This window comes from Macaca thibetana, chromosome 3, assembly GCF_024542745.1.
Source record: "Macaca thibetana thibetana isolate TM-01 chromosome 3, ASM2454274v1, whole genome shotgun sequence".
In the NCBI taxonomy this organism is placed as follows: domain Eukaryota; kingdom Metazoa; phylum Chordata; class Mammalia; order Primates; family Cercopithecidae; genus Macaca; species Macaca thibetana.
This window is the reverse complement of record NC_065580.1, coordinates 81751327-81763888: the sequence shown is the minus strand read 5'-3', so window position 1 is coordinate 81763888 and position 12562 is coordinate 81751327. Positions and strand designations below refer to the sequence as shown.

Below are 12562 nucleotides of genomic sequence, written 5' to 3'. Positions count from 1 at the left end.
AAATGAGCCAGGCATGGTGGCGCCCACCTCTAATCCCAGCTACCCAGCAGGCTGAGGCACGAGAATCGCTTGAACCCAAGAGGCAGAGGTTGCAGTGACCCGAGATTGCACCACTGCACTCCAGCCTGGGTGACAGTGTGGGACCCTGTCTCAAAAAAATAATAAAAAACACAAACTTAATAGAGAAGTTCAAAATTGTAGATTCAAAATTTGTAAGTCATCAGCCCTCAGTTAAATAAGAAGCAGTTAGAGTGCTGTGTAGAGAGACAACCCTGAGAAACACAAATATTTAATGGATGAAAATACAGAGGCAAATCTGCAAAGGATAACATTAATGTAGAAATGAAAGAGAACAAGGAGAGAGTGATATAAAGGCCAAGGATAAGAAAAGAACTTGTCAAAATATTGCAGAGAAGGCAAAATGAGATGAAGACTAGAATTTATTATATTTGGCGCTTGGGTCATTGCTGACTTTTGTCAGAGCTGGGTGAGTTGAGGGGTGGATACAGAAGCTTGTGGAAGGGCAAGTTGTAGGTCAGGAAGTGAAGACATTTTATAAATAGTTCTTTTGTGAGTATTGGCTAGTGGGACAGATAGGACATCTCCCTAAATAAATGAAGTACATGAGAGAGCAATAAAAATATATGTGATTTAGTATAGAAGGTAAAAGGAGACAGTTGCTACTAAAGATACAATTATTTGTTTTAAGTTTACTCCATTAACTGAACTAAGAGTTTAGCATACATCATTATCTCATTTTCACAGTGCTTCAATGAGGTAATATAACATCAATTGTAAAATGATAATATTGAGACTTGGACGACAAAGCAGGTATGCCTGTAAGCCTCCAGGGCCTGTCCTCTTAACCACTGGACTGTGCCAATTATAAGTTTATTGAGCTGAAGTCTTCAGCCTAAAAATGTTAAATGAGTCTCAGTTTCTCTTCTAGAACTACAGAGAATAATTCATATCTTTTCCCGTATTACAGATTGAGCATCCCTAATCTGAAAATCTGAAATTTGGAATGCTCAAAAATCCAAGATTTTTTGAGAGTCCGTGTGATGCTCAAAGCAAATGCATATTGGAACATTTCAAATTAGGTGTGCTCAACTTGTAATTATATAATATCAATATCCCAAAATTACAAAAATTCAAAATCCAAAACATTTCTAGTCCCAGACATTATGTATTATTCGTCGTGAAGACGAATAAAGGGATATTCAACCTTTATTCATCTTTAAGTGTTTAAAGAAAAGTTCCCATGATATCCCACACCTCATTCTCAAGCAAAATATCCCTGATTCCATCATGGTTCTTCAGATAACTTTAATTTCTATCTAAGCTTGCCTTTAATACACAAAGATTTAAGGTTCACAGACTTCTTATAATTCTAGTCATCCCACTCCAGACATTCTCCATTGTATCACTCTTCTTGGGATAAAATGTCCAGAACTAAAAATGACACACTAGATGAGGACAAACCATCCTTGTTCTAGCCACAAAATACCAGTAAAAGCACACTAAGATTATATTCACACTTTTTGGTACATAGTCTTCTTTCAAACAACTGAGACGCCTAAATTTTCCTATTCTCATGAAGGAAAGTTATGAATTCTTTTCAATATTACATTCTATTACTATAATATTACAGAGTTCATTATTTTTCATTGATATACCATCGTTTGCATTGATCTATTACATGATTTTAGTTTTATTTTCCAGTCTCTGTCTTTTAAGAAATATTGGAGACTTGTCTATAATCCAATGTATTATTCGTCTCCATCTTTGTGCCCTTTGTGGGTTTAATGCACACCTTTCTGTCTTCATCCAATACATCCATACTATTTGAAAGTATAAAACAAATCCTGAATACCTCTCAGAGACTGTCATTCATTCAGTAAATATTTATCAAGAAAAGGCTTCTAGGCTGGGCACAGTGGCTCATGCCTGTAATCCCAGCACTTTGGGAGGCTGAGGCAGGAGGATCACTTGAGGCCAGGAGTTTGAGACCAGCCTGGACAACATAGTGAGACCTCAATTCTACAAAAAAAAAAAAAAAAAAGAGAGATTTCTAGGGTATTGGTAATATTCTGTTTCATTACTGGTGCTTAAATGAGAGAGGTTCACATTAGGATAACGCATTGAGCTAAATATGTATAATTTGTGCAACAGAACAGAGTTCAAAAATCCAGACACATTTAGTTTATAATAAAAGTGTTAATTCAAATAAGTAAGGAAAAGAGTAATTATTTAATAAGTAGTAGTATAGAGACAACTAATAATCATCTGGAGGAAAAAACACTGAATAATTTTTTAAATTATACTTTAAGTTCTGGGGTACATGTGCAGAATGTGCAGGTTTGTTACATAGGTATACATATGCCATGATGGTTTGCTGCACCCACCAACCCATCATCTACACTAGGTATTTCTCCTAATGCTAGCCTTCCCCAAGCCCCCCACCCCGACAAGTCCCAGTGTGTGATATTCCCCTCCCTGTGTCCATTTGTTCTCCTTGTTCAACTCCCACTTATGAATGAGAACATGCAGTGTTTGGTTTTCTGTTCTTGTGTAAGTTTGCTGACAATGATATTTGCCAGCTTCATCCATGTCCCTGCAAAGTACATGAACTCATCCTTTTTTATGGCTGCATAGTATTCCATGGTGTATATGTGCCACATTTTCTTTATCCAGTCTATCATTGATGGGCATTTGAAAACCCTGAATAACTTTAAGGTTTATTTTTACAGTTTTATTTTACTGTTTATTTTTCCTTTACCAGCTTGTGGTTTCTAGTCTGCAAATGGCAGAAATTTTTGCCTCTAACGTTGCAATGTTGCAACATAGTTTTGCATATTCTGATTTAAACAAGTATTTCAATGACATTGTCATTTGCTTATTTTTCATTTTCCTTATTGATTAATTTGAAAGCACACATTTCCTCATACTTAAAAAAAAATTCTAAAAAAAGAAATGTTATAGTCAAATAAATTGATTCCTAGCAGAAATGTTAATCCAAAAGTCTGGCTTTACAACCCCAGAGGGTGCATTCCTTTACTCATTGATTCATTAACAGATATTTATTGTGTATCTAATATATTCCAGGCCATGTGCTAGACTCTGGAGACACCAGCGATGAAAAATCGTGATCCCTTTTTTAAAAGAATTTTTATTCTTGTAGGTTTTTGGGTAACAGGTGGAATTTGGTTACATGAGTAAGTTCTTTATTGGCAATTTGTGAGATTTTAGTGAACCCATCATCTGAGCAGTATACACTGAACTCAGTTTTGTAGCCTTTTATCCCTTAATCCCCCTCCCACCCTTTTACCCGCGTCCCCAGGGTGGGAGCTTAGCAATGAGGATGCAAAGGCATAAGAATGATAAGATGGACTTAGGAACTCACGATCCATCTCTTAATGGGATTCAAGATCCATTGAGAACTTTTTCAGGAGAAAGATAACTTGAGACGGAATAAAGAATCGTTCTCTGACTAAATATTGACACTTAATGTTAAAAATAAATAAAATTGATGAAATGTTCATTTTTTATAAAATCAGTTGGGAATAAAAAAAGAGTTATAAACTAAGATAGTAGGAAAAGTAATAAACTTTTTTAAAAGCATTAATTTATTAAGTTTAATAAACTAAAATTGATATTTGATTCATATTTTCCCAAAGTGAAGAAAATGCCACAACGTCTTTCATGTACCAATCAGGTTACCTGTTTCTATAACCTGAGAAAATAAAAGTAGTCCTCTTCCTTGGGTTGTTTCCTAAGAACTCCAACCACTGCTCACCTTTAATCAGGACTGCTCCGAAGGATGCCCCACCACATGCCAGCAATCTCAAAGCAAGTGGAATAAGGAAATAAGACTTCAACCCCTCACCCCATTCCAGACGCCCAGAGTCTATAAAAGAGAAGATTATTTCATTTCGCACATTAATTAGATCACTTTAATTTCATGGAGTTATTTCAAAGCATCTGCTAGGTTCTGTGTAGCTGCAAAACAACCTTAAAAGGTGTATGGCATACCAAACCAAAAGGAATGGATAGCAGGGACAGGTAGGGGAAGGCCACAGTGAAAAGCATAGGCTACCTGATGAACCACTCTCCCTGGGTGCTCAAAATGTCAAAGAGGTTCATGTGTTAGTCTTGGGGAGACCCCCAAGATAATAGATTTAGCATGCCCATATACTCAGATGTCATCATGGTACAGAAAGAACTAGGAAGAAAATAGACGATCTTAAAGACTGAATTTTTTCATCACAGAAAAAGTGAACAATGCTTAAGGAACTATTAAAATTATTAGATCAGTTTATATTTTAAATCAGATAATATAAAAAGTTAATTTTTCTCAGAGGTGAGATAAGCTGTAAACAAAATAAAAATATGGAGGATTTAAAATCTGTTGAAGTTTAAAATTTGTAAATCTGTTGGAATTTGTTACATCACCACGCTGAACTAAAAGCCAGTCTTCACTGATCAGTGGGAGTGTTTCCTATATTTACATATTAAGATACAGTTCCCTTAAGGCTTTGATTGGCAGACTTAAAATTAAACCATAGTAGTCAATTGTAAAAGGCTTCCCTCTGTGAAATTTTCTCATAAAAGTGTACTTGTTAAGAACAAGGAATCTGTGACCTCACTCCTTGGATTAAATGTTGAGTTCTGCCACTTACAAGCTGTGTAAACTTGGGGAAATTAATCTTTGTGTTTCCATTTTCTTGCTTTTAAAATTTGGATAAAATTAATATTTTTTCTTTCGTAAAGTCTTTCTACTCCTGCTATATCCTACACCCTTTTAAAGTGCGCAGAATATGTGACTGCTTGATCAATGGCATATGGTAGAAAGATTCTGTGTTTAGGAGACTGATAGCTTCCACTTTCTCCCTCTGAGAGCATTTATTTTTGGAATCCAGCCACTATGCTGTAAGGTCTCAAGTAGCTCCATGGAGGCACCATATGGAAAACCACCAAACTTCCAACCACAGACAGTGGCTGAGCTACCAGCCAATAGCCAATACTAATGGAACAGACAAGATGAGTGAGTTGTCTTAAAAGCTGAGACACCTTACCTGTCATCACTTCAAACAGAGATGAGCTGACCCCACCAAATTATGCCTACATCACAGGTTTGTGAGTCAAATAAATGATTGTTGTTTTACGCCACAAAGGTGTATACAGTTTGCTATTCAGCAATAGAGAACCAAAACAAAATTTGATACCTACAAGTTACAAACACCTAAAACATGTGGCACTAGCTTTGGCACCAGGCAGCAGGTGGAAGCTCGCAGGATCTTGGGAGATTTGCTCATGAAACCTAAAGTAGACTTTTCCTAACTTCAGATAATTGTGGACCTTGGAAATCATGTTAGGACCATAATTTACCCCCACGTTTATGAAACATAGAAGCTCTAAATAAAAATAGTTTAAGGAAGAGAAAAAGAGATCAATTACACTAGAATATAATTAGCTGCTTTGGGTCCAATTTAAAGGGTTATAAAATGGGATCTGTCAAGAAAGTCTTAAAGTTCTAGAGATTAATTAACATTGAAATAGAAGTGGCTAAGATTTGCCAAATAACTCTAAATCATCCATTTTCTCCTCTGACAGGACCATAAAACTCGTGCTTAAACAGCAGCAGGAATGAGACAGGATAAATTTCAAACACACTTGGCAATAGAGTTAAACTTGTAAGTTCTGAGAAGGTAACATAAATCTGTCACAGTTGCTCTGGGAGAAATCCTGAAAAGATGTTCACAGACAAACTAGTTGGCCTCGGTTTTCATTTGTGTGCTTTCAGCTGCAAGTAACCCTAACTCAAATTGCTGAAGCAGTGAAGCCATATATTATTGTGCCTCGCAGGGAAATCAAGACCACTGCAGGACTGACCGGCTCGTTGGCTCACTTACATCATCAAGGATCCAGCTTGTTGGTACCTCTTGGTACTGCTCACATGTTATCAGTGAGAATTCACTCATGTGACTATACCCAGCCACAAGGCAGGCTGAGGAATATAGTCTCTGATTGATCAGCCATGTCTCTGGATGAAGTAAAAAATGTATTTAGGGGAAAAACAAGAGTCTGGAACAAAGAGTTTATGGCAATAGCAAGCAACACTAAACTAAGCTTCTGTTTGCTTTGCAGGCTATATGGGAATAGTGCTCACTGGTGTTAGCTGGATAGTCAAAAACAAAGGCAGATGAGACTTGCTGGTAAATCTTGATCCCCCAGAAAGTTGAATAATAGATTTACCTTTTTGGTAGACATAGTTGCTGGAATGAGAACACAGGACTAGCACTCAACTGGGAATCCTTCATACGGTAGTAGGCGGGCCCACAAATGCCAACATTCTCACATGCTCACTCAACCTAATAATAAAAAAGCAGGGTGCTCCTGCTCTAAGCACCTGCGACCTAGAGGATTCTCAATTCCACATAGACTGCACTGACCAAATTTTAGGTGGATTTTGTTGAAGAACAAGAGAAGCAACCGGGAGCTATGTCCACTTTCTTTTTTCCTTAACTAATTAATTGCACTGCTTGGGGTAGAACCTGAGAAATCACATAAGCCAAGAAAACAAAATGGCATTCTGGAAGCCATGAGCAGGCCTTGGTAACCTGGCCTCTCTCACCTGCACAATGCTCTCTCTCCTCTTCAGAATCAGCATTACCCATTCTCAACTTGGAGTGAAATTACAGGAGGCATTCAGTGAAAGAGACTAAGGTAACCTGGTCATGTCTAACACCTGCAAGAGGTCTTCGCAGCCCAGCTTCTGAATGAGTTAGCTTTCTATCTGAGAGCCACCCCACCAAGCTGCTACTTTACATTCCATCATTTAAAAAAGCCTGTTTGGGATTATTTTATGTTTTGGATTAATTTTACTACCATTCCTTTCTAAATCAATGGTTGAGTACACAATACATAATGCAAAATGTTACCTACATCCAGAAATTTTAACAGCCATGGAAATTCAATGTGTATTTCCCAAAACACATAATAAAATGCCTTAAATTTTGAAAAGAAAAATTAGAGCCATACAACCACTTGTCTCACTCCAACCATCTCCAAAAGAGCCATATCTAGCACCTCCTAATTGTTAATTTCTGTGCCTGGCCCTTATCAAAAACAATAGAAGGGAACCCAACTGATTATACATGTGTTTACTATTATATCTTGGTTTGATTCCCAGGAAAGTCCCTTAAAACAAAGCTGGTCATGTTGTCTCATACATGGACACACACACACACACACACATTTCATAGATGTCTCATGTTTAAACAGATTGACATCAAATGTCTTTTAAGACAATGGCAAACCCCCGAGGGTTTTAATATTGAAGTGTATGATAGATAATGTCAGAAAACCCTAAGCAAATTAATTATTATACAACAGTGAACTTCAAATAACTGAATACAGAGAAATGAGGTGGCAGGGCAGCTGCACTGTAAACCTCCAGGGAATGTTATGTACATCACAGACAAACTGCAGAGCAAACCCTAAACAGCCATACAAGGCAGCCCCGCAGGTTTTTCCTTGCTCCCTCAAAACTTACAGCTATACATGACACAGGGATTTTCCACTGCTGCCCTTGTGGATGACAACTTGCCAGTATAAAAAGCAGACCCCCAACTTCCAAATGGCATCGCTTTACATTTGATGCCCAAGTGAACATTCTTGAGCTTCCATCGCCTGTCGGAAATTAACCCCTCCTTGCCATGAATACTCGCTACTTCTAAATCTCCAGGACACTATCACAGATGGTTTAGACACAAGTGCCTCACATGCTTTAGCTCCAGCTTGTCCACCATGCCACCTTGCTGCTGCCTCCTCAGCTGGTCACCATTGTGAGTTTGGGTTAGACAACAGAAACCTGGGGCCGGCAAGTACCTCTGAACTGCCTACTGGCCATGCATTTCTCCACTGATGAAATACAAGACAAGGTAAATGCCATGGGACTCATATCCATGCAGGATTCCTTCTGCCTCTGTTTCCTGGAAAGGACTGAAGACAGTCATATAATCTCATAACAGGAAACTCAAAAAAGAATACAATTTGACTCTCTAATTGGGGTGTTGGGGTCCACGTAGCATCCAGCCACTCTCCCATTGCATTTGCCTCTGTACTATCTACATAACAACAAGCATGAAGCCTATCCAGTGCTGGGAGGTCCCTACAGTTCATCTCCGAGGACTCTGGAGACTGCACCCTGGAAGATAAGTGACTGTGTAAAAGAGAGGCTTCAGAGCTGGTGCTGAATGACTGATTGGCAGAGCATCTTGGTGCTTCTGCAGCAGCAGGACCATTTCCCAGTGTTAGGAGGAGCCACTTAACACTAAGTGTCTCCTCCTTCAGCTGCAAGTAACACCCAGGCTTCCAGGGGATGGAGAGTACCCTCACCTCTGTGACTTCAGCCCAGTGGCAAATTTTCAATTAATTATCCAGAGCGCAACAGAAACCAGTCCATAGGTTTCACCAAGATTTTACAGAAGGATCTGAGGCAAAGGAAGGAAAGAGCAGTATTTACAAGCAGCATTATTTATGGCTACACGTAGCAGGCATAAGCTCAGCTGTATCTTCAGGGTTCCTTGTCAGAGTCCCCTTTCCTGGTCCATTGCTCACCAGGATAGTTTAGAGCAATTCCACCCAGACCCTTGATATTTGTTAGTGTTACTTCCCTGAATCCCCAAGCTCACCTTCTAGTGCAAAACCTACTTCCACAGGCTTCATTCTCTGAGCAGCTGAGGAAGCACATACCCCTTTCAGGGGACCTCCAACAAGATAATCACATTGTGTTTGACATCACAGCATTTCCCAGTTATGAGAGGATTACAGACAACTTTCACTTTCTTATTTATGGCTTTATATTTACTAGAATGTATGTAGACAGTAAACATTTTCATAACAAGAAAATTTAACATTTTCATTCAAAAAATAATAAACTTGTTTCTGAGTAATGTTTGTTCTGGTGGAGGCTACTTTTCTCATAAAAAAAGAAATTTTCCTTTGTAAAGGTTAATTTCACAAAGCATACACAAGTATCAATAGCCAAATCAATCAAGCAGAATAAAGGATATTAGAGAGTGAAGATCAACTTAATGAAATAAAGCTTGAAGACAAGATTAGAGAAAAAGGAATGAACACAGCCTCCAAGAAATATGGGACTACGTGAAAAGACCAAAGCTACGTTTGATTGGTGTACCTGAAAGTGACTGGGAGAATGAAACCAAGTTGGAAAACAGACTTCTGGATGTTATCCAGGAAAACGTCCCCAATCTAGCAAGACAGACCAACATTCAAATTCAGGAAATACAGAGAACACCACAAAGATACTCCTTGAGGAAAGCAACCCCAAGACACATAATCATCAGATTCACCAAGGTTGAAATGAAGGAAAAAATGTTAAGGGCAGCCAGAGAGAAAGGTCGGGTTACTCACAAAGGGAAGCCCATCAGACTAACAGCAGATCTCTCTGCAGAAACCCTGCAAGCCAGAAGAGGGCCAATATTCAACACTCTTAAAGAAAATAATTTCAACCCAGATTTCATATCCAGCCAAACTAAGCTTCACAAGCAAAGGAGAAATAAAATCAATGGTTGAGTACACAATACGTAATGCAAGATGTTACCTGCATCCAGAAATTTTAACAGTCATGGAAATGCAATGTGTATTTCCCAAAACACATAATAAAATGCCTTAAATTTTGAAAAGAAAAATTAGGGCCATATAACCACTTGATCACCCCAACCATCTGCTAAAGAGTCATATCTAGCACCTCCTAATTGTTAATTTCTGTGCCTGGCCCTTACCAAATGCAGCATTTACAGACAAGCAAATGCTGAGAGATTTTGTCACCACCAGGCCTGCCTTACAAGAGCTCCTGAAGGAAGCACTAAACATGGAAAGGAACAACTAGTGCCAGCCACTGTAAAAACATTCCAAATTGTGAAGACCATCAACACTATGAAGAAACTGCATCAACTAATGGGCAAAATAACCAGCTAGGATCATAATGACAGTATCAAATTCACACATAACAATATTAACCTTAAATGTAAATGGACTAAATGACAGGCAAATTGGATAAAGAGTCAAGACCCATCAGTGTGTTGTATTCAGAAGACCCATCTCACGAGCAAAGACACACATAGGCTCAAAATAAATGGATGGAGGAAGATTTACGAAGCAAATGGAAAGCAAAAAAAAGGAAAAAAAAAAAAAAAGCAGGGGTTGCATTCCTAGTCTCTATAAAACAGACTTTAAACAAACAAAGATCAAAAGAGACAAAGAAAGGCATTACATAATGGTAAAGGAATCAGTGCAACAAGAAGAGCTAACTATCTTAAATACATATGCACCCAATACAGGAGCACCCAGATTCAAACAGAAAATTTTAGATAGAAAAGTAACAATATTCAGGACTTGGACTCACCTCTGGACCAAACGGACCTAATAGACATCTACAGAACTCTCCACCCCAAATCAATACCTTCTTCTCAGCACCTCATGGCACTAACTCTAAAATTTACCACATAATTGGAAGTAAAACACTCCTCAGCAAATGCAAAAGAATGGAAATCATAACAAATAGTCTCTCAGATCACAGTGCAATCAATTGGAACTCAGGATTACGAAACTCACTCAAAACCACACAACTACATGGAAATTGAACAACCTGCTCCTGAATGACTACTGGGTAAATAACGAAATTAAGGCAGAAATAAAAGTTATTTGAAACCAATGAGAACAAAGACACAAGGTACCAGAATCTCTGGGACACAGCTAAGGCAGTGTTTACAGGGAAATTGATAGCACTAAATGCCCACAGGAGAAAGTGGATAAGATCTAAAATCGACACCCTAATATCACAATTAAAAGAACTAGAGAAACAAGAGCAAACAAATTCAAAAACTAGCAGAAGGCAAGAAATAACCAAGATCAGAACAGAACTGAAGGAGGTAGAGACATGAAAAACCCTTCAAAAAATCAATGAAACCAGGAGCTCTTTTTTTTTTTTTTTTTTTTTTAAAGATCGATAGACCACTAGCCAGACTAAATAAAGAAGAAAAGGGAGAAGAATCAAATAGATGCAACAAAAAGTGATAAAGGGGATGTAACCACTGATCCCACAGAAATACAACTTATCATCTGAAAATACTATAAACACCTCTAAGCAAATAAAATAGAAAATCTAGAAGAAATGGATAAATTCCTGGACACATACACCCTCCCAAGTCTAAACCAGGAAGAAGTAGAATCCCTGAATAGACAAATAACAAGTTCTAAAATTAAGGCAGTAATTAATAGCCTACCAACCAAAAAAAGTCCAGGACAAGATGGATTCACAGCCAAATTCTACCAGAGGTACAAAGAGGAGCTGGTACCATTCCTTTTGAAACTATTCCAAACACTAAAAAAAGAGGGAATCCTCCCTAACTCATTTTATGAGGCCACCATCATCCTGATAAGAAGACACAACAAAAAAAAGAAAATTTCAAGCCAATATCCCTGATTAATATCAATGCAAAAGTCTTCAATAATATACTGGCAAACTGAATCCAGCAGAACATCAAAAAGCTTATCCACCATGATCAAGTTGGCTTCATCCCTGGGATGCAAGGCTGGTTCAACATATGTAAATCAATAAATGTAATCCATCACATAAACAAAACCAAAGACAAAAACCACATGATTATCTCAATAGATGCAGAAAAGGTCTCTGACAAAATTCAACAGCCCTTCATGCTAAAAACTCTCAATAAACTAGCTATGGATGGAACGTATCTCAAAATATTAAGAGCTGTTGATGACAAACCCACAGCTAATATCATACTGAAGGGGCAATAACTGGAAGCATTCCCTTTGAAAACTGGCACAAGACAGGGATGCCCTCTCTCACCACTCCTATTCAACATAATATTGGAAGTTCTAGCCAGGGCAATCAGGCAAGAGAAAGAAATGAAGGGTATTCAAATAGGAAGAGAGGAAGTCAAATTCTCTCTGTTTGCAGATGACATGACTGTATATTTAGAAAACCCCATCGTCTCAGCCCAAAATCTCCTTAAGCTGATAAGGAACTTCAGCAAAGTCTCAGGATACAAAATCAATGTGCAAAAATCACAAACATTCCTATACACCAATAATAGACAAACAAAGAGCCAAATCATGAGTGAACTCTCATTCACAATTGCTACAAAGAGAAGAAAATACCTAGGAATACAACTTACAAGGGATGTGAAGGACCTCTTCAGGAAGAACTACAAACCACTGCTCAAGGAAATCAGAAAGGACACAATCAAATGGAAAAAAATTCCATGCTCATGGATAGAAAGAATCAATGTTGTGAAAATGGCCATACTGCCCAAAGTAATTTATAGATTCAATGCTATACCCATCAAGCTACCATTGACTTTCTTCACAGAATTAGAAAAAAAAAAAACTACTTTAAATTTCATATGGAACCAAAAAAGAGCCCACATAGCCAAGACAATCCTGAGCAAAAAGAACAAAGCTGGAGGCATCATGCTACCTGACTTCAAACTATACTACAAGTCTACAGTAA

General features: G+C 38.0%; 1 protein-coding gene across 1 annotated transcript in view; it reads left to right on the top strand.

The window, feature by feature from the left end:
* The window catches only part of NDUFA4 (NDUFA4 mitochondrial complex associated), a 711072-nt gene that overhangs the window by 273939 nt on the left and 424571 nt on the right, over positions 1–12562 (top strand). The gene's annotated exons all lie outside the window — the stretch shown is intronic.